General features: G+C 41.0%; 1 protein-coding gene across 4 annotated transcripts in view; it reads right to left on the bottom strand.

Moving 5' to 3' along the window:
* sema4d (sema domain, immunoglobulin domain (Ig), transmembrane domain (TM) and short cytoplasmic domain, (semaphorin) 4D) overlaps positions 1-24151 on the bottom strand; it is a 117560-nt gene that overhangs the window by 70477 nt on the left and 22932 nt on the right. For 3 of the 4 annotated variants that reach the window (XM_007900005.2, XM_042333237.1, XM_042333226.1), the window contains exon 2: positions 17626-17668. The exons of the other annotated variant lie outside the window; for it this stretch is intronic. The gene's annotated coding sequence lies outside the window, so the exon portion shown is untranslated. The remainder of the gene's footprint in view (positions 1-17625; positions 17669-24151) is intronic. 4 annotated transcript variants of the gene reach the window in all.

Here is a 24151-nt window from a genome sequence, read left to right as displayed (position 1 = left end):
GTCTTGACACACGCGGAAACCCATCACCATACTTAAGCTTATCCAAACCAGACTGGAGTGTTCCTTGTATGCAAGGAAATTTCTGTGCGTCTGGACTGGAAGGAGCACCGTCTTCCCGAAGGAACACAATCTGCTTACCTAATTCTGAAAAATATTGGTGGGAACCAAGGACCCCAGACTGTGTGGGGTTGATGTACTGGTGGAGCCTAACCAGCTAAAACCGCATAGCTTGTCACTGGGAGCACTGTCTGTCTGGCAAGCTTCCTGCAACTAGTGCAGCTGGAACTACCCAACCCATTAGAGCTTTGGCTTACAGTGTTAACAGGAGTTGAGTGGAAACAAAATCCTGCTTCCCACCCATGATCTGTACATGAATATCCGCTTCAGAGTGCATTTATTTTCCTGCTTAGATCTGTAACCAGTTCACTTTCTCAGGAGTAGCCAAGTTTTCCTGCTGTGCTGCACTTTGTCTCCCCTGATGTCGTAGATAATTATGAAACTTAATTTTCCAGGCCTGTCCTTTCCAGCGATTGCATATCCTTCCTCTCCCCTCGGGCTGCTGAGACCCTAATCCATACATTTATCACATCAAGGCTGGACTATGTCAACGCTCTCCTCAGATTACCCACCTTTTCTCTAAACTGGCTGCAGATTATCCAGAACTCTAGCCCATGTCCTTTCCTGCACTAACATCCTATCCTAAGCCTATCACCCTCAATCCAGACGAGCTCCAATGGCTCCTTATTCGCCAGTAGATTGAGTTCAACATCCCTTCCTTACCTTCAAATCCCGCCACAAGCTTACCTCACGATACCTCTGCAACCTCCTCAAACTGTACCAACCAGGCTGCTCCCTTTGCTCAGCCTGATTCATATCCCCTGCCCTACCTAACCCACCACCTGCAATTGGGCTTTCAGCCTTTTTGCCCCTCTCCCCCCTCCATTCATGTCTCTTTCAGGTCTATTGCTTTGACTGCACTTTCGGTTATCTTTCCACTCTCCACCCCCTCAGTTCCCACTCAGCTCAGGAGCTAACCCGTGATGTGAAACATGCTTTATAAATGTAAATTTGCATCGTATTGCATCTTAATTAATGTCAGATATGATAAGTTTTTAGGAGTTAAGCTTTACCGTTAAGCAAGCTTTCATCGTTAAACAGGGGAGGGTGGGGATTATAAGGTTTTGAAGTTAATAGAGTGCTAATTTTTAAATGAGAATGTTAACAACGATTAATGGGAACAAAAGTCTCAAGAAGGGTCGGAATTGAAGGTCAGAAAAATAAAGCCAATCAGCACGAAACAAACGGCTGGCAAATACCAATACGTAATTCTTGGCCAACAGAACACATCTACTGTATATGAACACCAATTTGATGAGGAAAAACATTATGAAAGCAGAAGATTAATGAAGAGAAAAGAAGATGTAACAGCAGCAAAAGAGGGATTGGTGAGCCGAGAAATGGAATTCAATAAAGTGACTCCAATGGTAGTAGAGAAGGGCGTCGTGGAATTTCAGATCCATTGTTTTTGGGATGGCTCAGATGGCATAGCAGGTACATTGGAAAGAAATGACCAGAAACATCAGTGCTATCAGATTTCCCAAAGAATGCAGCTGTGAATACACAAAAAAGGAACTATTTGAAAAGTTCAATGGCACAGGACTTTACTGTAAAGTGTATTCAGTGACTGTATTTTATAGGTGGAGGTGGTATCCAAATTGCACACAGCAATGTCCTGCAAACTGTCATGAAGTGAATAACCAATTTCATCTTGTGGCCAGGACACCAGGAGAAACTCTCTTTTCTTTTCAATTTGTGCCATGAGACTTTGAAACACTCAGGCAGACGGGAACTTGGTTTCATTTCTCCTCCGAACGACGGCATCTCCAACAATCCAACGCATCCCCAACTATGTTTTGGAGTGTCAGCCTCAAAGTCTTGACGTGAGGCCACAACTATCTGACTTACAAGAATGCTGCCAATTGAGCCAGACATCTAGGCGCTACAATTGTCTAACACTTCAGTGGTTTACTAGCTTTTTCTTCCCCCTTTGACAATGACGACACTTCACATGTAACCTTCCTGTAAAGCAAATGTGTGACTAATTTGCCACCAGCAGTTAAAAAATACATTATGGGCTGTCTAATCATAGCCAAGTGACATGGTCTCAAATGTTGATCCAAAACAGTTCACTGTAACAGTAACAACTTGCATTTATATAGTGCCCCTCACGCAGGGTGGTGTTCCAGAGCTCCTGTGCTGTACTAATCGAGATGAATTCTGGCTTTCTCTCTCTGAACTTCTCAACAAGTGCAGAAGATAAAGTATTACATTCACATATTAACACAAGCCCAGTAAATTGTAAATTTTATGACAATTCATAACTGAACTCAACTTTAGTCACGAAACATTTACTGTGGCAACACAGATCACTATAGAGAGGTGTATACAGATCACAACCTGTTCCATCTGGGATTTCTCACAATAAAAATATACCCTTAACATTAACACTACAATTCTGACCTCTGTTGAAATAGTTTATAATGTGTAATTCCAAACATTGTCAACAGGCAGGAAAATCTCCTGCTAGTTGTTTAATTGTCCCATAAAGATTTCTTCAATGAAACATCCCCATTCTCCTGCCACCAGGCTACACTTGGCTGGTTGATATAGATTGCCTTTCAAACATAACAATTAGCCTTAAAATGCCCAGGTTCCCAGCCAACATTTCTCAGTGTAGAGCAAGCTGAGCTTTTGATGTCTTTAAACTTTCTGCACAGAACAGAAAATAAGAAAATAATTTGTTAATAATGATTCCCCTCAAACAAAAACAACCTACATCAGTGGAATCCGTAGGAGGAACAAAGCCAATCTTCAGGGCATCTTTATTTTGCACGTGCGTGTCTGTCAGCTCCACAGTAATATGCATTTCAATGACCCGGACCATTAAGCCGAAAATGTTAGAATGTTCTTAATTTTAAAGTTTTCAAGGCAGCTTGGAAAAATGTTCAGTCTATGCCTTGACTCACTATTCCACAAGTATAGGTATTAAGTTACTTATGAAATACATAATTCTTTCTGACAATTCAAACATATCTGGATGAGGATAAAGAGAAAGGAAGTTATGTTAACAGTCTCCAAACTATCTTGTTTTTCTCTCCTCCCCATCATACCTTACGATTTATGAACCTTATGGACTTAAAAAAAAGTCTCTTTAAAAGTCAAAGAAAGCAGAATTATAGCAAACTAAGTTCACAGGAACGAACCACATATCCTCACTATACATCTCTACTAGCTGATACAGACTGCTTTAAATCACGAAGATTTCATTCTTAAAATGCTCAAAAATTCTCATAAAAACATAAGAATTGCTAGACAAAAGAAGATCAAAGTTTATCCAGTTCGCCTTCCACCATCCTAGCAGTCACATGCACATGTCATGTCCCAAACTATATACTGTATCCGGTTCCTGTATTATTTCCTAAAAAAATAATTCTCAAACAACATTTTTCAATGCACTACAAGATAAGATTTGGAGTTGGTAAATTTACGACAAATGGAGCAATTATAAGTGGGTTTTAATCAATCAATACTGCAGGAAGGATGACTCCCCTCAAAAAAGACAAATCTGTTCCAAACAAGCTAAGAATCATTCTGATGATCTGTACCCAACTGGTTAATTTTAACTATGGAATGTAAACTGCACGTCACAATTTGACAGCTGTTTGTACTGAATAGTTAAAACTATTCACATCACTTGACTGCTGATTGATATTTTTACTAAAAAGCCTCAGTCTCATATATGAGAACACTACTGTGTTGCCTATCACCAATGGGAAAATGATGACTACGGTCACTCTGAAGATGGAAACACACATTGGATTCTAGTTGTTGTCCTTCATTGCAGTCATTTGGTTCCGGGGAATTCAACATATCTGCTTTTAGTCCCTTCAACTCCAAGTTGCAACAAATTCTAATCCAATTGCAACACTGTCATGACTCAGTTATGACTTTTGGGGGTTATGATCCAAAGCAGTGGGTGTGGTGGTGTTGGGGACAGCAGGGAGGGGAAGGGAAAGCCTCACAAGATTTACGAGTGAATGCCACATGCAAATATTCCCACTGAAAATTCCTACATTGCTGGGGCTGCAATATGCATCAAATTTGCTGCTCACCAACATGGTATGGTTTGTCTGTGACGATAATAGAAAACACAGAAGCCCTGCAAACGCACTCAACTCTTCCTTACCTTACTGATTGTCAAGATGAAGCTTATACAAAAATCCTTTTGTACCACAAGTAAACTAAAATGCGAAATATTTAGTACCACATGTAAAATAAATGACAAGTACACAGTGAATTCACTTTACAGTCTATTTTATTAAGCGCTTTGAGACATCTAGATACGTGAAAAGCGCTAAATCAAAAGCAAGGATTATTATTATTATTAGAAATTGCAACCACTCTTTTTGCCTTTGTGACCTCCAGATTAACTTTTCAAATACTCTCTTGCCAACCTACCCAGTCTACAATTTGCAAGCTCCAACTCATCCAAATCTCAGTCACCCACATCCTTATCTGCACAAAATTTGCATGCCTGTCACCCGTCATCACACTCACCTTGAAATCCTTCAGGCCCTCACTCCACTTCTCTGTGTGTGTGTGAATGTGGGAGTGTGGATTGTCTGGTGTCTGCATTTGGAGTCCTGTAGCTCAGTGGTTAGAGCACTCGCCTCACAAGAGATGACCTGGGTGCGATTTCTGGGCAGGGTGAAATGTTGGGTAAGCTTCCTTGCTCCACACACCCGTTTACTGAGCAGTAAGTCGGAACCCGGTTGTTAGTCGATTGGCGGATTGCTTTTCCGGGGGTAGTAATCCCTTCTAAACAAAAATGAACTTAAAAAAAATAATAATTTGGTCACTCAATCCACGATCCTGTTTGTGGAACACAATCCTGTTTGTGGAACACTGCTGTGCTCAATTGGCTGCCACGTTTCGTCCACAAAATATACAATCATTTCATTTTACAGAATATTCTGTGAAGCACCTTGAGACCTCTTGAAGACGTGATAGGGCACCGGACCAAATTCAAGGATTATATTTATTATTATTATTCTGTGAACTTCTCTAGCCTCACTCATTTGCTGAGCAAACTTGGGCCTGTTATATGTCCACTGCTTTATCAGCAGCCAAGCCTTCAGCTATTATGTCCCTACCCTCTGAAACTCCCTCCCTCCTCTGTCTCACCTCCAATCTACCAGTCTTCAAAAGCTGCCGAGAAACAGCTCTTTGACCTTGCCCATAGCCATTACCCTCCACCCCTGCATTACTTCTGCGAAGCTCTCTACGTAAAAGAGCACGATATAAATCCAGGTTGTTAGTTAACAAAACATTAGCTAATTTGAAGCATACCACTCAAGACAATTTTTCACCCTTGAAAAGAACACCCTGGACATGGAGGTTTTGCTGAAAATGTGCCTGGAGCAGGTTCCCAATCATCAATGTGTTTCTCCACAATTTAGAACACAACTCAAATGCTTCAATTTGTGATAGTTAAGATGGTGATTCACAGGACAACTGCAACAGAATTATACGTTTCATTTTTTTCCCCATTCTTATTATAATAATTACTATCTAATTATAATAATTATAATAAGGATTATCATTAATCCCTTTTCCTGCCACCACCATCGCCCCACACCAACACACGCAATTCAAACCAAACACAAATTAAAAGCTAGCGACAAGAGCCATTCACTAATATGATGTGATTTGGCCTAAGAGTCAGCATTTTCCTCAGTGTGTTTCTGCCTCTGCCACTTGATATTTCATGCAGGTCTAACCTAAGCCTGCAGCAAGCAAGAAGAAAAGCATCCACAGAATACAAGATGCAAATACAACAACTCTGAACATATTCTACAATGCTGCAAAAAAAATCACTGTTTTAAAAAAAACGTCAACTTTTATAATTCATAACCTTCTGACAACACACCATGTAGAACCCGCGAGATTCTGAACTAGTTCTGCAGGACCTTGCTAAAGTCGGTCAGTAACTTTGTGAGGGTGTAAAGTTACTATGGTTACTGCTGTACCTTTACAAGGGCAACATGCTCGCCAACCACTACAAAATGTACAGGACAAAATACAGAATCTGTTCTCATCAAATAATAGGCATCTTGTGGGAAATTAAGGTCTTCAAGATCCTGAACTATGAGAAAGTATTACAATTTGTTCACTGTATTTCCTCTTTAGAGTCAACAGAGTAAGACAGCACATGAAGAGTACTTTCAAACTTCAGTTTATCCTGGTTACTATGAGCAAAAGATATTTCCCCACACAACAATCCAACACAAAAATTAGCACTTACAGTATTGCAGAGGTATATGCTAATTCATGTCTCTTCCTGCTCCCCAACACAAAATTCATCCTTCTACTTTACCTAAAAGAACATCCTTTGACTGTGCACAAAAGCAGTGCTGTATAATACTGAGTTTTTTTTAAAAACACTAATAATTAGTTGTCTCAGACAACCGAAAAATGGAAAAGAGCAAACAGCTGTGTACCCTCCAGATTTTCCTGGAGCCGCTGCACGCAACAAATGCTTCACCCATCAGTCACCGACCGCTCACCTTGGAAAAAAGCACATAACCACACAGCTCGTCGAGCCACCAAACAGCTGCACCTTGCGAGATGGTCTGACTGGAGAGAGAACCCTTCACCCAGACCACCCTATGTAATATCGCACAGAATGCTCAAACTGCCACAAAGTAATCTTTAAACAACAACAACCAGTTTCTAATGTTTACCAGTTTGAAGGATTACTTTATGGCACTTACAGCAATTCCGGACGCCAATTTTACAAAATTACCAAAAACATTAAACCTCGCACGTAAGTGATCAAGCACAAACTTCTCTTTCGCTCCTCCCTCCCCCGGCATTGCTTACAAGGTTGATATGTTGAAACCACTCACAATCCTGACCACCACACCCATCTCATAACTAGCTGACTCTATAGCTCATGTTGCCCTGGTTGATTTTATTCAGTGTGCAGTGACATTGCTAACAGGGTGAATGCTGTTATTAAATTTCCTCCAACAACAATATCCCTCCATTCCTTTTGCATTGCCTGTAGATGGTTCTCAGCAGTTAGAACAGCTATCGAATAAGGCAAGCTGTAAGATATTCTACACAGGACATCTTATTGTTTTAGATATTGTTTCACCCACAAATATACAGTCAATTTAGTTTACAGTATATTCTGTGAAGCGCTTTGAAAGGTCTAGAAGATGTGAAAAGGGCTATATCAAATGCAAGGATTATTATTATTATATTCTACACAGGACATCTCTGTATGCCACCTAATGTCCTTAAGTAGGTCAGAAGAATTTGCCACTCGCCCACAAAATGTCAATTTGCCCACAGGGGCACACAGATGCTGGTTCACAATCTACCAGTAATTAAACATGGCACAAATAAATGAAAACAGGCTGTAGCTATTTGACAAATGCACTGAGCTGGATGCTACAGAAACCACCACTGGTCACTGTTTCAGTAATAAACCAGTGTTCCTTTCTAGCAGTTTGTGGGGCCTGCATTTCAAGTACATTCAACGAAATGTAATGAAAGGCGCATTTTGATAGAAAATAATTGATGAAATAAAAAAAACTTTACATATCCGGCAAACAAGATTAGCAAATAGGATTATAACTTTGTTTTTTTTTAAAAAAGCACATTTGAGAGAGCCTTGGTTCGATTGATCGTACACTTGAACAATGTATTTGATAATTCCTTTCACATCTGGTTGCTGTTTCAAAGCATTTCACAGGATTGACTGTAGTGTAGTGACTATGTATTTCGCAGGAGAACGGGGCAGTCAATTTGGAGACAGCAATGTCCCACAAACAGCCATGAAATAAATGACCAATTTTTATTTGTGGAATTTTTGGCCAGGGCACTGGGAGAACCCCCTTTGTTTAAAAATTGACTCCGTTTTCTTGTACACATAAACTACACTAAAAACCCCGGCTAGCTGGACTAACAAGGGAGATCCCATTAGTCACATTTTCAAAAATGCCGGTAAATGCTGGTACCGGCATTTTTGTTTTGAATCCTATGAGCAAAAGGTAATGAATAATCTATCTTCTGCTCATGCGATTCAAATAATCCAAGTAAAAGCTTTCATCCCTGGCCACTGTGAAGGCAGCAAGGGACAGTGAGGCTGTTCAGAGATCCTGCTACATGAGACCCATGGAAATTTTTGGTCCGCGAATTAAAAAATGTTTTGGGTTTCCAGCCTAGGCCTAGTATCGACAGCCTATTTAAAAGGATGGAGGGGAGAAAATTTGCCTGAACCTGTCCTCACTGTATTTCAAATACGATTTCTTTATCCACATTGCTTCACAATCACCAACACCCAAGAGTTGTTAATGCACCTCTGGCTTCGCATTACAATGTCAAAATGAGGATTGCGTGGCTGGATTGCTTGACTGGGCAGCAGCGATTTGATTTTATGCACCCAAGTTTCTGAACTTGTCAGAAAGTAAAATTCTAACGCACTATATAAAAACCACAAGTTTACAGAAAGGAGTTGTTTATGACTGTACAGCGTCAATTTGTCATTTCGTTTATTTTGTTCATTTTTTCGGGAATGTAAAATATAACTTTGTCCTGAGTAAACTGAACGTTGTAAGTGTTCTCTTGCAGAGGTTGAAGGCATCTTTATAAATAATGAAAATTCTGATCAAATCTGGATTTTTAAGGAGTGAATTGGTCCCCATGATCAAGAATAATTATTCTAAAATCTTCTACTCTGTAAGCACGTGTAGTATTAAAACATCAATTAAAATTCAGAGACCATCTGGGAGTCTTACCTAGTGAGATTCTAGCTGGTTTGAAAACCATTTTTTTTTCCAATTAGGTAGCTCTGTATTTTAGCAAAACTACTATCAGTCATTCATATGACTGTTCTAATCTTTCTGCTAATTAAACCATTGAATAATTTAGCTACAAATACTGTAGGCTGCACGTCTCAAAGGCTGAACCACACTGATGTTGTTTTCCTCACCAATATTCTCGCACCCATATCTCACTTGTGTAAGCGGCCATTATTGACTTCTGACCTTGACAGTGGGTGTCAGCAGATGGAGGAGGGGAGAAAAACTGACTGATCCGGTCCTCACCTGGTATCTACAGCTAAGCATCCCCACCTGTGTCGGATCAAAAGACCCAAATAGATTTTCCCTCCCTAACCCGAGGCACCAAGCCCAACATTAGCCTTCCAGCTAAGATCAGCTAAGGTAGGAGTGATTGAACCTGGGGTCTTTACAGTGAATGAGCCCCTCCACGTGGCTGGGCCCCTTAATGGAGGACTTCAGTGAACCAATTGGTCGGTGACTTATGAGGTCCAAAACCATTTTCTAAACATAGGTTAAGATCACCATCAGTAGGTTATTGTTCAATAATGTCCAGGACTTGACTTGTTTATGAACAGTGGGGGAGTAGAGGAATAGGCTGAAGGAAAAGAATCAATAATAAAAAGATGCACCACAGTCAGAAAAACGTATCTTTTAAAAAAATGTATTCAAGTTTGCCTTGTTAAAAAAAAATCAGATTCAATGTCAGAAGTACCCTCGTTTGTTTTATTCCTGTGTTTGTTAATTCAGTTATGTCAAGTTCTCAGCAGTCAGGGGGAAAGAGATGTTTAGCTGGCATTAACTGTTCAAAACTTTGGCAGCATTCGGCTATACAAGCAGACCTGAATTTTTACATTGATCACATCACTAGTTCAGCATCTGGAACTGGAAGGACAAATGGTTTTATTCCAAGTTTCAGAGCTAAGGGGGCACTTGTCCAGGAGAGGCTACTACTTAGAGGCAGAATTTTTTTTATTGAACTACTGGAAGTGATAATTTATCCTAGCAATGTTCCTCTTTGAAAAAATAATAAAGCAAAGCTGTAGCCAAATCAGGGTCAGAACAAAGGTTACATTTTATAAACAGGAATGTTATGGTTCACTGCGTACCCACCAATGTGTTATATGCAGTTGTGACCTCAACCTGGACCCTGGCGTTGATATCTCAATTAACCCCTTTTTTCTGTAAATCGGAAAACTGAACCATAAAGAGGCTTGAAAATCATCTCAAAGGGGGGATTCTTAGCATTTGTTCCCTGAACAGATCGCAGTATAAGGTGGAACAATCGAACACTGAGGCAGCTCATAATAATAATCCTTGCACTGGATATAGCGCATTATCACATCACTGAGCCGTCTCAAAGTGCCAATTTAAGCACAGCGATGTCTCACAAACAGCCATGAAGTGATCGCCCAATTTTATTTGCGAGATTGTTGGCCAGGACATCAGGAGAAAGTCCCTTCTCTTTTCAATTAGTGTCCCTGTGATTGTTATCTTTAAAGACGTCACGACAAGACATTTGAATCACCAAACAAAATACACAGAGGAAGTGACATCCGTGGCGTTTCCTGAACTTTGCGCACAGGGAAGGATGCAACAGCAACCTGGCGATGCAGAGGTCATCCATTTTTTTCAATGCTTTGCTTTAGCACCTTGGGATGTCCTCCCGACATGAAAGGCGCTATACAAATGTAATTTTGTTGTTATAACATGGGGGGGGAAAAAACGGGGTCTGAGCTCATAAACTCAGACTATCACGTTGGAACAAGGTAGCCTTGTACTATAGAGAAGTGATGTCCTGCAGTCACCCTGGAAACTCCCTTCTCTTTTGAAAAGTGCTATGGGATGTTTAAAGTCCACCTGAACAGGTGGATGGGATTTTATATTAGTCTGATCCTTACTGCAATACAACCCTCCCTCAGCACTGGGCTGGAGCGTCAGCCAAGATAAGACTCTGGGCTCAAAAACCCCACGAGCGGCTTGAATCCACAACCTGCCAAATCCGTGGCGAGAAAGCCACCAACTGAACCTAAGACACCACACAATAAGTTAATTTTCTGAAAATATTTTTTAAATGAACAGCATTTGATCTCAGAAAACTAAGCAACACATCTGTATATCTGTGAACATTTGTTTGTTTTGGCCAGCCAGGCTCCAGTCAGGCTAGGCAGTTCCCCTTATAATCTCAAATTGTCCATTCTAAGAGTTGTATATAATGTAGTTTTAAAGTGCTTACCACATTTTGACATTATCCTAATCACGATGAAGGAATCTCAACGCCAGACTTAAAATGCCAGGACTCTTTCAATAATTTTTACAAGACACAAACAAAGATTTGAAGCTGAGAATACACACTTCACTTGGGTTCCACAAGTCTAGTTTTACGATCAGAACTTTAAAGGAAAGCACAAAAAATAGTGACACCCTGCCTCTACAAAAATATATCAATGAAACAATTGCTATACTGAAGAATGCAAATCGTTTGATACTCTGTAATCAATTGCTGTACCTCAGAACTGAATGCAGAATTCATTCCGACAGACTAGCTTTAAACGTAGTGTTCAAAGTACATAATTTAGCATTATGGTCAACAAATCAAATAAAAGTCCTGCAAGAGTTTTTCCACTAACACAAAAGGCCAGAGTCACTCCAAACTGTTTTTTATTATTCTAAATCTTCTGCAATTAGAAAGGAAGGGCAACACCCAACGCTTCTGAAATCCTTAAAAAACAAACCTTAAATATAAGCCTCAAATTTCAAGTGACCTTTTTTTTGGAAACGTTTTTTGAAAAATTATTTTGGAACTTGAGCTTTTGGAAATGTGTATTCATAAAATATATTACTTTAAAGCAGCCAACTGCAATATTTTCAAGTTTAGTTACACTGGGGAATAAGGGTAAAAATTCAGGAGGATAAAAAAGGTATAGGTAATAGATACAATCCAAACAAATCTGATTAAAATTAGTTTTCAGAGGAACCCAATTTAACCAATATCATTGTTCTTCCTTTTCTCCATCTAGATAGGCTTTAAGTTCTACTGAAATCCTAAACCTAATGTAAATGCAGATTATATATAAAAGCCAACTGGCGTAAACAGACGTCTATTCTAATTAGTCCTTCAGTCCCAGATCACACAGACTGATTAATCAAGTGGCTCATTGCTGGTATTATCTGGGAATTCTGGCATTCCATCCTGCGGATGACACGTTAAACTGAGGTCCTGTCTGCCTGTTCAGGTGGACGTTAAAGATCCCATGGCACTATTTTAAAAGAGAAGGGAGTTTCGCTTAGTGTCCTGGCCAACAATACCCCAAATAAAATTGGTCACTCACTCCTTTGCTGTTTGTTGTGACACTGCTGTGTTTTCACTAAATATAGAGTAAATCCACTTGTTTTTTTCTCCTTTGTTTTTGAGGGATTTAATAGAGGTGTTCAAAATGATGAGGGGTTTTAATAAGAGTAGATAGGGAGAATCTGTTTCCTCTAGTGGGTGGGTTTGTAACCTGAGGACACAGATTTAAGATAATTGGTAAATAACCAGAGGGGAGACGAGGAAACATTTTTTACCCAGAGAGTCTGGACTGCACTGCCTGAAAGAATGGTGGAAACAGATTTGAAAATAGCTTTCAAAAGGGAATTAGCCTTAGTAAGAGCGGGGGAGTGCAACAAGTTGGTAGTTCTTTCAAAGAGCTGGCACAGGCACGATGGGCCGAATGGCCAGCTTTGTGCTGTAAAATTCTATAATTTTATTAATAATTTTATTAATCCACTTTACAGCATATCCTGTAACGCATTTCGAGACATCTCGAAGATATGTCAAAGAGCTATATCAGATGCAAGGATTATTGTTATTATTAACAACAACTTGAGAACCTAAAACCATCTTCTTCCCTCAATTAATACCACATAACCAACGTGGTGGTGATAAAGGACTCGGGAACCTGAGGATGCCAACTGCTCCTCTTCCATTGTGAATTTTTTCTGAGTTCACTAAATACAAATCATTGGCATACTTAGGGTAATAAATCCTTCAAAAAATATATCAACAACAACAACAAGATTCCATTTATAGAGCGCCTTTCACGCTCTATAATATCAATAATAATATGGTCACTCAATCCATGACTGTTTGTGGGACAATGCTGTGCGCAACTGGCTGCTACGTTTTGCCCACAAAATATACAATTAATTCACAGTACATTCTGTGAAGAGCTTTGAAGTGGTTCGGAGACATGATAAGGCGCTATAATGGAATGTAAGGCTTATATACACCAAGTGCTCTTGAGTACAGCAAGCAGCTCACCTGCAATGATACCAATCTGAACTTTCCTACTGCCAAAGGTTCTAATGACTGTCAGTTTGCTGCGAATTTCATGTTCATGCCTTGACTGCTTATTGTTATAACTCTGGTTTTGCATTGTCCAGAATTTGCCTGCTTGCTTTGTTTGGCTTCCATTGTATGTGTCGATGCTGTTTCGCCCACAAATACACAGTCAATCCACTTTAGAATATATCCTGTGAAGAGCTTGAGATGTCTCAACGATGTGACAACGACAGTCCAAAGTATGGGATTTCCCCCATAGACGTCTGTGGACCTTGCGAGTACGAAACTGGCTGGTGTAAAATTGACTGTGATTTTAGCCTTCAAAAACTAACCCCTTGTTACAATGAAAAGATCTGTCGTAGACTATGTGGATTCTTCATTGAAGGCACATTTCAAACTGCAAGTGCTGATATTAGTACTGAACATGATAGTAATTGTGAGTCATTTTCAATTCATTTCAACCTGACATAAGGGTATTAAAAATGGAACTTTTCTTTTCCTCTGTCTTTAATTGTTTCCTCTCCTGAGACAAACAGCGAGAACCAAATGCCTCACGGGGGAAGCATTGCATTCTGTAACCAAGATGGATCTCCTCCGCGCCCGGTTGACAAGGAGTGGACTTCAAGCCTGACTTGGGGATTTCAGATGTAGCCGGGAAGGAAGAAAGAACCTTCACTTTTACAGAACCCCATTCACATCAGGATGTCTTATAAAGCATTTTACGAGCCAAGACTCTGGAACTCTCTGCCTCAATCCCTCCGACTTGCCCCTCCTTGTCAGTCTTCAGATCACACCTGAAGACTATCCTCTTAAACCATGCCTAAAGTCACCTGCCCCTTCTCTCCTGCTCAGAGTCAAGCTCCTCCACTGTTAAGCACTCTGGCGAGACACTATTCCACATGAAGGGCACTATGTAAAGCAATGAATGTCAACTATTGAAGCAATTTTTTGCAGACCAACACAGCAGCTTTTTCTTTCCACTCAGCAATGTCCCAAGAACAGCCATGAGACGACTGACCAGGAGAAAGGCCCTCTTCTCTTTTTGAATAACCGCTAGTATGATAGCTGTACAGATCACGTCATGCTTCTGGTGGATATACAAAGGCGACTATCTCAAACAAATTAACCGAGAGATGAAACACATGAGCACTTTCACTTCCACAAACCCTGCAGGCATTTGACGTTACAAGTGATTACAAACAGTTCTGTAGTGCAATATGCTCAAAAGTCACTGTGTCAAAACTCAATATTTGAGCATATCTACACTTGACACAGATTATATCACCAACCCCACAGAGTACTTGATTTCAAATGCTTGTGGAGTCCTGTAGCTCAGTGGATAGAGCACTCGCTTTGCAAGTGATAGACCTGAGTTCAATTCCAGACAGGGCGAAACCTTGGGCAAGTTTCCTTACTCCACACGCCTAATAATAATCCCTCCAAAAAAAAACCAAAACAATAATTAAAAAATTGGTCATTTTCAATCTACGACTGTTTGTGGGACATTGCTGTGCGCAATTGGCTGCCGCGTTCGCCCACAAATATACAGTCAATTCATTTTACAGTGTGTTCTGTGAAGCGCTTTGGGACGTCCTCCCGACGTGAAAAGCGCTATATCAAATGCAAGGATTATTATTGTTGCTTTGAAACACTAAGCACAGGGGGAGTCGCAGGGACTCCAGAAAGGAGTATCAGAGACAGGGGGTAGAAAAGCTAAAAGCTCACCCACTGATGGTGGATATGGTCACTGCACTTTACAGTAAAACCTGTGAAACTCTTTTGAATCATCCTCCAAATGTGAAAGGCACTATATCAAATGAGAGGCACTATATCAAATGATAGGTTCATTATTATTTAACAGTACATCTGGTAATTCAATTTATTACTGTTTGCAGGACTTTGCTGGCAGAGATCAGTTGATCTTCTCACTACACTCCAAAGTAACTCACTGTGAAAAGAACTTTGAGAAATTTCAACCTGATAAAGCTCAATACAAAATTCAAGCATTAGTAAGTGAAACCAGAAGCCTCCCATCTGTCAGCTGTAAGTACATTTGCATGTGTCTGCCAGCAGCCTCACAGGACATGGATACGTGAGGACAGTGGGACAGTGGACAGTGAGCGACCAAAAATCAATTGCTTTATGAAAATACCTAAAGGAGTCACGATATTACTGCGACATTAAAGTGTATGTATTTCACCATTTGTCCAACAAGTCCAAAAACACGAACCTGCTTTTAATCACTTCAACAAACTGCACCCAAATGTACAATCCACAAACATCTATTCCCATGTTCCACAATTTAGCTATATTGTATGACTGATCATAAAACTAGTAGTCATGATAAGGAACCTTCACATGACTGTAATAACCCGCAGACCTAGGATCAAATTTCGTAATGTTTTGATATACATCGCTACGCGGCCAGCCACAGTGGATTCGAGACTGAAATGGGCCAACTAATGTTCCCTTGTCTATTGAGTATATGTGATTTAAATGAAATGTGCCACAGTGGAGTCGAGACTGAAATGGGCCAACTAATGTTCCCTTGTCTATTGAGTATATTTGATTTAAATGAAATGTAAACATTTGCTAAAAAAAGGAAAAATTATTTATCCGAGTGTATTTTTTAAGTGGAATGGACTTAGATTCAACTCTAAGCAACTGTCACGAGAGGCTTTAATTTCAAAGAAATAAAGAGTGAAAGAGATAAACATCTAAATGATGGTTCAAGCAATCCATTGGTAATCTGACACCCAATTGGCCATCGGTGTCCAACTGTGGAAGTGATTTAGTCAATACAAGTGAGTTCCAATTCCACGGTCCCCAGGGGCTGGCAGATCACAGCAATTTGCAATACCCGGGAGCAATCAAAGTGCACTTCTCACGTTCCTTGAGAGCACATTGCTTAACATAATAATGGCTCATTTGTACCCATTTCCAGGAAATTGGGCCTTTTCAATCCATTGTGTTCTTAAAACTTTGGTCAGCCCCATTGTACAATAACACTGTAAAGTACGATAGCTGTCCTCAACATGCATTTACCAAATTAAAGCATTAAGCAAAAAGCATTAGAAAAGCACCATGAAACAGCAGATCCTGCTGATTCATGCTGCTTTTCTATCTCAGCATGATTGTGATGTTAAATGGAGAGCGATGCTGTCCCAGTAATGACTTTAATGCAGCTCTAGCTTTTACATGTTCATGTTACACAGTTTGGCCACATGGAATTCTTTCGGTACTTTTTGGAGACATCTCAAAGTGGTTCAAGGATATACTGCAAAGTGCGTTGACAATGTGCATCTTAGGCAAACCTGGCAGCCAATTCGAGCACAGCAATCACAACAGGCGTGTTCCACACAGAACTGAGTGTGGCAAAATTATCAGAGCGCAGGCAAGACTCCAAAGTTCAGTGGTAAGGCAACTTTCTCTTGACGTTCTTCGGCCTCTGATACCTCCACATCGCTTCATCTCTGCATCACAGCTCAAAAATGTGAATCCACATAGCAGGTCTACCCAACTGCATAGGCTACAACAGGATCCCATACTCCACATAAATGCTTCTGCTTGCCTGTGGCCTCTATTTAAGTTCCTCTAACAGTTTAACAAACCAAGTCACTCGTGCATCCACCACAAGTTTTATTCAGTAAACTCACATAAGTCGTATCAGTCTGAACCATAACATTTAATACAACTTATACTTCAAGTCGTATAAAATGGGATTTCATCAATAATCTACACAGCGCATGCGTAGCCAGCGCAGCTGATAAGTGTAGTAGCGGCGTTACAAGTTGGGAGATGATTTGCTTCATGAAATACGACTAGTCCAAAGTGATTTCAGTGGTTTTAGGTAGGAAACTGAATGGGACTTGGGTGATGTACAACTTAGAAGATTATAAGATTTATAGAGACAAGACTTGTGTGAGTTTTATTATAATAGCACTGAGGCCACATGGCTTTAACGGACAGCACTGCTGCAAGCTAAACCGAAATGTTGACCACACTGATTTGTTTCTTTTAAATTCAGATAAAACAGGATGTTTTGGGGGCCTTGGTGTAATCAATGTCATTTTTTTTGTTAGTGTTACTTTTCTCTATTTCTAGTGGGAGTTCTTCCATTACAAAATAATTATTTAGGAATCCTCACTGTATCACATGCCCTCTTTCTGCGCGGGAGTGGCTCTGCTGCTGAGTTTAATGGCTTCAGAACAGCCCGAAGAAAGGAACTAGATCCACAGTCTCGATGATATACATGCATTACACAACATTCCCCTTACATCTCAACCGTACTGCACACACACACACAAAATACCTAGAATTCTGCAAACATCTTTCAAAACGCACTTTGTGTGTTAAAAAAAATCCACACAGAGTACTTAAAATCTTACCCACCTTCTTAAACTCAAGCACCGGTGTTTTGCTCAGAAACTCTGCTCTGTTGGAGGAAGAAGATAATGAATGCATTAAGGGATCCATTCTACAATACAGCAATTTATCAATATGCTGAAAGGCAAACTTTACATGAAATGATATGGTCCCATCTATACAAAGTAAAGTAAATCTGTATAGAAAAGTATAGAAAACTGGCATTAGGAACTCGACAGTTAGATCCTGAATTCTGCACTAATGTCCTGATTATATCTCTCACACACACACAGCCAACGGATTGAACAAGGGCAATCTTGGGAGAGGTCCCTATCCCACAGTACAATTTCCTGACCAACACATGCCATGGACAACTTCAGTTAGTTGGAATACAAATAGAAGGTTAATCTGAAAGAAGGAACCAGATCCATAGAATGATTGACAGATTAAATATTGAATGCAGTACCCTACTCATTGCTTCCGTTAAATCGCAATGATCTTGCCAACATCAAACCCAACTCTCTGGTGGTGAGAAGGTACCTCCTCTGTGACCACACAGTTTTTTTTAAAAAATCACGAAAAAGAACACTGCAAGCAATAAAAACATTCACTGATTAAATTTAAAATTCTTTGGTTTGCAAACAGTGTTCCATTTTTGAACCACTATACATTGAACTTTACTTATGGACAATCTGACGGTGGACCTGAATTCAGAGAAAACCCCAACTGTACACAACCCAAAATATAACTGAGGCACATTAGGTCTGCTTCGTGCCTGTACCTGTGATACAACTCATCTGTGCTGAGTGTGTTTGTTGCCTGCAACTCCTCACCCTCAGGCAGTCCCAGCAATTTAATCAGGAACACGACAGGAAAAAAACTCTATTAACAAACATGCGTAGGCCTACAGGATCAGTATATTGAAGGCAATGGTCGCAAGTTGCAAATTTATTTAGTAAACAAAGTAAAATTGGTCCGAACGTCAGAGAATCTCAGAAAAAATGTTAACATTAAAAAAAGCTGAATAAAGTAACAACTGGTTTCAATATAATCGAGGACGATTATGCGAGATGCGATTAGGAACTACTGTATTACTACTGATAGTACATTAGATGTAAAGGAGGAAGATAAAAGGAGCGCATATCAGCAGCTTGCTCTGAAAAAAGTCTAGGCTAACACTCCAGTGCACAGTGCGCTGTCGGTGGGGCTCGCTTTCGGATGAGACTTTAAACAAAGATTCCATGAAACTACTTGAAAAGAGAAAGGGGCTTCTCCCAGTGCCTTGGGCAACCACCCCCAGGTAAAATTGGCGTAGCCACAAGCACAAAGCGTGCAAAAATATACAGTCAATTCACTTTCCAGTATATTCTGTGAAGTCTTTTGGGACTTCTCAAAGACATGATAAGGCGATATATCAAATGCAAGGATTATCATTATTATTAAGAAGCCAGTTTGTCAGCCACAACCACTCAAGAATTTTTGGTACTAGAAAGCTCAGGAAACCAATGACTGCTAACTGATCTGCTTCCTCCTCGTCACTATTCTCCCTTTAAGAGCAGTGGTGGCCAACCTTTTTCCCGCAGCCGGAAGTGAACCATGGGGCCGTTGACAAGCAGCGCTCCCCCTGAACATTTATAGCATAACTCAAGAAATATTCAATCAAGCAAATTTATTTTGTTGGCCTACCATAAAGGTTGGCCACCAATGCTTTTACAGTTTATGTGGCATGCAACAAGGTACTTGAAACTAAGGCTAAATCAATCAGTTAGTAAGTTAGTCAATCTGTTTAAAACCTGATCCTGATTTATGGATACGTTTTAAATTTAAGCTATCAAAGTTCCAAATCTGAATAACTAAATTATTCATTTGCTGCAAAACATACAGCACTTAAATAATTTAAAATCGGTTTTCCGGAGCATGTTTTTATTTTGTTTTTAAAGTTCTATGGATTATACAGAATACACATTAATACCACCGACAATGCTAATAAAACTCTCCTGAGCTGACACTGACTGAGATACGCCAAGTAACCATGTTCCTCAGTGAGTCCGAGAAGCGGGTGTTAGCAGACTAACCCTGAAGCTTTTCTCAAACATCAACAACAAAGGTACACTTTCAGGCAGGATCACTGGATACTAGCGAGAATTGTGGCTGAATTACTCCCCTGGCCACTAACTGTGCTACACCAGCTCTGGCCTGCTTCATGCCCCCCACCCCTCCCCTTTGGGCTCATAAGTCCATAAGGCGTAGGAGCAGGAGTAGGCCATTCGGCCCCTCGAGCCTGCCCCGCCATTTAATAAGATTATGACTGATCTTCTAACCTAATTCCATTTACCCGCCCTATCCCCATATCCCTTAATCCCTCTATCCTTTAGAAATCTATCAACCTCAGTCTTGAATCTGTTCAAGGACTGAACATCCACAGCCTTCTGGGGTAGAGATTTCCACAAATCCACTACCGTTTGAGTGAAGAAATGTTTCAACTCAGTTCGAAAAGGCTGACCCTTAATCTTGAGACTATGACTCCTAGTTTTAGATTCTCCAACCAGGAGAAACAGTCTCATGGCATCTACCCTGTTAAGACCCTTAAGAATCTTATAGGTTTCTATAAGATCACCTCTAATTCTTCTATATTCTAGAGAATATAGGCCTAGTTACTCAACTTATCCTCACAGGTAAATCCCCTCATCCCAGGAACCAACCTATTGAATCTACTCTGCACCCCCTCTAAGGCGAGTATGTCCTTAAATATGGAAACCAAAACTGCATACAATATTCTAGGTGGGGTCTCACCAAGGCCTTATACAACTGCAGCAAGACTTCCCTACTCTTGTACTCTAACCCTTTTGCAACGAACGCCAACATGGCATTAGCCTTCCTAGTTGCTTGCTGTGCCTGCAAACTAACTTTTTGTGACTGGTATACAAGGACACCCAAATCCCTCTGAACACTAACACTACCTAGTCTCTTCCCCCTCTAGAAAATAATCCGCTTTTCTATTTTAATACCTAGGTGAATAACTTCACACTTCCCCAAGTTATACTCCATCTACCACCTTCTTACCCACTCACCTAGCCTGTCTATTTCCCTTTGCATTCTTCGTGTGTCATCCTCACAGTTTACTCTCCCACCTATCTTCGTATCGTAAGCTTTAAGCTACTTTGCCCTCCATCCTCTAGAACTGTCTTCCAAAAATTCTTCCACCTTACCCCCCCCTTTCAGTTTTCAAAACCCATCTAAATACCCATATCTTTGAATATGCCTTCGACCCCTTGACCCCCCAATCCTCAACCATTTGCTCCTCCCCCCTCTGCCCCCGCTCCAACCTGCTCCAGGCTTCGGGACCACATCACTCCCACCCTCGCTCGCCTCCACTGGCTCCCCATCCCCCAGAGGATCGAATTCAAGATCCTCATCCTCACCTACAAGGCCATTCACGGCCTTGCCCTCTCCTACCTCTCCGATCTACTATCTCCTACCTACCTGCCCGTACCCTCCGTTCCTCTGGCTCTGGTCTGCTCCACATCCCCCGCCCCAACCGCCCTACCATTGGTGCCCGGACCTTCAGCCTTTCAGCCCCGAGGCTCTGGAACTCTATCCCCCAGTGCCTTTGCCTTGCCTCCTCCCTTTCCTCCTTCAAGGCCGGTCTCAAGACCTTTCTCTTTGACCGTGCCTTCAGCTCCCCTCTCGACTCTCTACCCCCTCCTCGCTCCCTCCCTTCCCTCCCCTCACCCTGACCATTTCCCCCCTGCTCGGATCCCGACCCAACTGTCCAGCGCCTTGGGACGTCCTCCCGACGTGAAAGACGCTCTATAAATGGAATCTTGTTGTTGTTGCTCAGTCTTTTGTAAAGTGTTTCAAAGCAAACATCCTACTTGAAGGGCACAATGTGTATAAATTGCTGCCCCCCCACCAATCCCCTCTCTTTGTCTCCAGCAAATTGGTGTCTAGTCAGCTGAGCACAACACTGGCTGGTTCCTTCAAAGTATTCTCAAATCAACAAGTATTTATTCAGATTCTGCCCCTTGCTTAGTTCTCCCTGCAATCTACACACCAGCCCCAGGCCAGCAGGGTATATGGGCAGCCTGCCTGGGGCTCCTCCGACAATGCCTTTTTCTTTAAAACAGCTATAGAACAAGCTTGGTGTCACTGGGCAATTTGATTTATCTCGCGTTTCAACCCTGGTGGTTCCTGCACAGTGGGCTTTGGCTCTTCACCAAAGGTATGTTCAGTAAAGCAAGAGTGTGTGACCTGCATCAAGATTTCCCTGCGATTGCCTACTCCCTCCATGTGAAGCGACGCTTCATTTCCATTCAGTGCCTCCCCTTGATATTTCTACTGTTTGAGGCGGTAACATAACAGACCAAGCCTGCAGTGTGGAGACCAAGTGCAGGCTGCAGTGTAGTGCAACACGGCTTATCAAGTATGGGGGTGGGGGAGTGTCATAAAATACAACCAGTTTATAAAACGGGGCACTTTTTGCTCGCACTCATTTTCTGAGGTACCGAGATCATCACTGACATTGCAAGCATAACCAGACTAGGAAGCCAGCTAGACAGGAAGAGCTTGCAACCACAGTTCCATTGAGTAACTGCAATACATCTGAACCAGACTACTGAAACACATTTTCATGCTGAAACGCAAGACTGCACTCATGTTTTGTAGCGCCCTAGATTATCTTTGCCTCCAACGCTTAGGATTTTTTAAAAAAAATTCCCCAGATTGTGACAGTAAGTATATAATGCCTTGCCCTCCAAATATGGAAACATTTTTATCCATTCACAGAAGTAATTCAAATCTAATGAGAATTAACTTTATGATCCGAGGATCATTTATCTTTCATATCTAAATGGCAATTTTACTGTAACCCCAACAAGTGCTGACTACAGTATGAACTCACTAGCCAGGACCCAGGTGGGTGGGAGGGGAGAGAAAGGAAGAGAAAGAGCACAGAGCTGACACACTCACCACTGGGCAGCTCTAGGAATTCTTCAAAGTTTAACTTGAATTCAACAATTTGACATATTCTGCACACGCTGGAATGCTATGTTAAGAGAGTAAATCAAGATCCAGGTAGAATTTTATTCCATGCATGAATTCATTCTACCAACACTGGTTGCTATAGGCAAGAGTCAGGAAAGATATGCCCCTGAAAAAGTGAATTTATATTATATGCCCTTGTTTGAATTGCACATCAGAGAATTACTATAAAATGCAATGACTGATGAGGGAACATCAGAGATTGATAGATTGAACATTTAAGATTGATAGATTTCTTGTGGATAAAGGGATATGGGGATAAGGCGGCTAGGTGGAGTTAGAATAGATCAGCCATGATCTTATTGAATGGCACGGCAGGCTAGAGGGGCCGAATGGCCTACTCCTGCTCCTATTTCTTATGTTCTAACATGCTGCATCTAATCTGCACCAACAATGTCCAACGGATGGCAGTGTGAAGACCATCCAAATACCATATTTTTGAGGAAGGGCTATTTTGAGGAGGGATATTGGCCAGAATACTGACACGCTTCCCTGTTCTTTTTTGATATAGTGCCATGGGATTTATAACCTGAACTACTAAAATAGATTGAATGAATCTCGGGTTAATGTTTCAGTCAAATCAAACCATACCAGGGGAACCAGCCACCATAATCATGACCATTTTTAGGCTATAATGCAATAGAGTTAATCCAAAAAAACATCCATGCAAAGTTTTGCTTAGTCTATACAATTACTCAGGCCCACTGTAAGGATCTTAGTGAGCAAATGGAATTCAAACTAACAGTTGAAACACAATCTCACAAATAGTTCTGTATTGGGCAGGTTTTAAATTGCAAATACGGGGCAATTCTACACAGTGACTTATGCATCCCATTCCAATTTCTACTGGTTTGTTCAACAAAAATCCACAATGTTTCTACAATATATAATCAGGCAGGTTTTAAAGAGCTGCAGTATGAACTTCATAGTCCCTCCACAGTCCTCAACAGTCTGCTGGCTTACAGATTTCTGGGTTTCTTTTCCCCAAAAAGATTTATATAGATTTACCTGGACAAGGCCCACTGTAAATGACAAAAAAAATCACCAGATCCACAACTTAAGAGCTTCTTTCCACCTTGTATTTACACAGTGTCCCTTTGATCTATCTTTTTTTCTTTGGGACATTCCAGATGGACCATAATTTCCAGTTTTCTACATTCCTATGTTCCTTTGAAGATTGGTTTATCAGTAGACATCAAAATATGATAGCCAGCCTTTTCGTCTCCATCCAAGGCAACAACAACAACAACAACAACAAGATTCCATTTATAGAGCGCCTTTCACGTCAGGAGGACGTCCCAAGGCGCTGCACAGTTGGGTCATGACCCGAGCAGGGGGGAAATGGTCAGGGTGAGGGGAGGGAAGGGAGGGAGAGAGTTATTGCAAGGCTTCTGTGTCTTGTAACAACAAGATTACAATTGCATAGCGCCTTTCATGTCAGGAGAATGATCCAGGATAGATGGAGTCAATCACACCTTCTGGTTAACCAAACCACATAAAGGTCTGAGAAGCC

Source organism: Callorhinchus milii, unplaced genomic scaffold, assembly GCF_018977255.1.
Source record: "Callorhinchus milii isolate IMCB2004 unplaced genomic scaffold, IMCB_Cmil_1.0 Scaffold1, whole genome shotgun sequence".
Classification (NCBI taxonomy): domain Eukaryota; kingdom Metazoa; phylum Chordata; class Chondrichthyes; order Chimaeriformes; family Callorhinchidae; genus Callorhinchus; species Callorhinchus milii.
The sequence above is the reverse complement of the archived record's forward strand: the minus strand, read 5'-3'. Positions and strand labels throughout refer to the sequence as shown.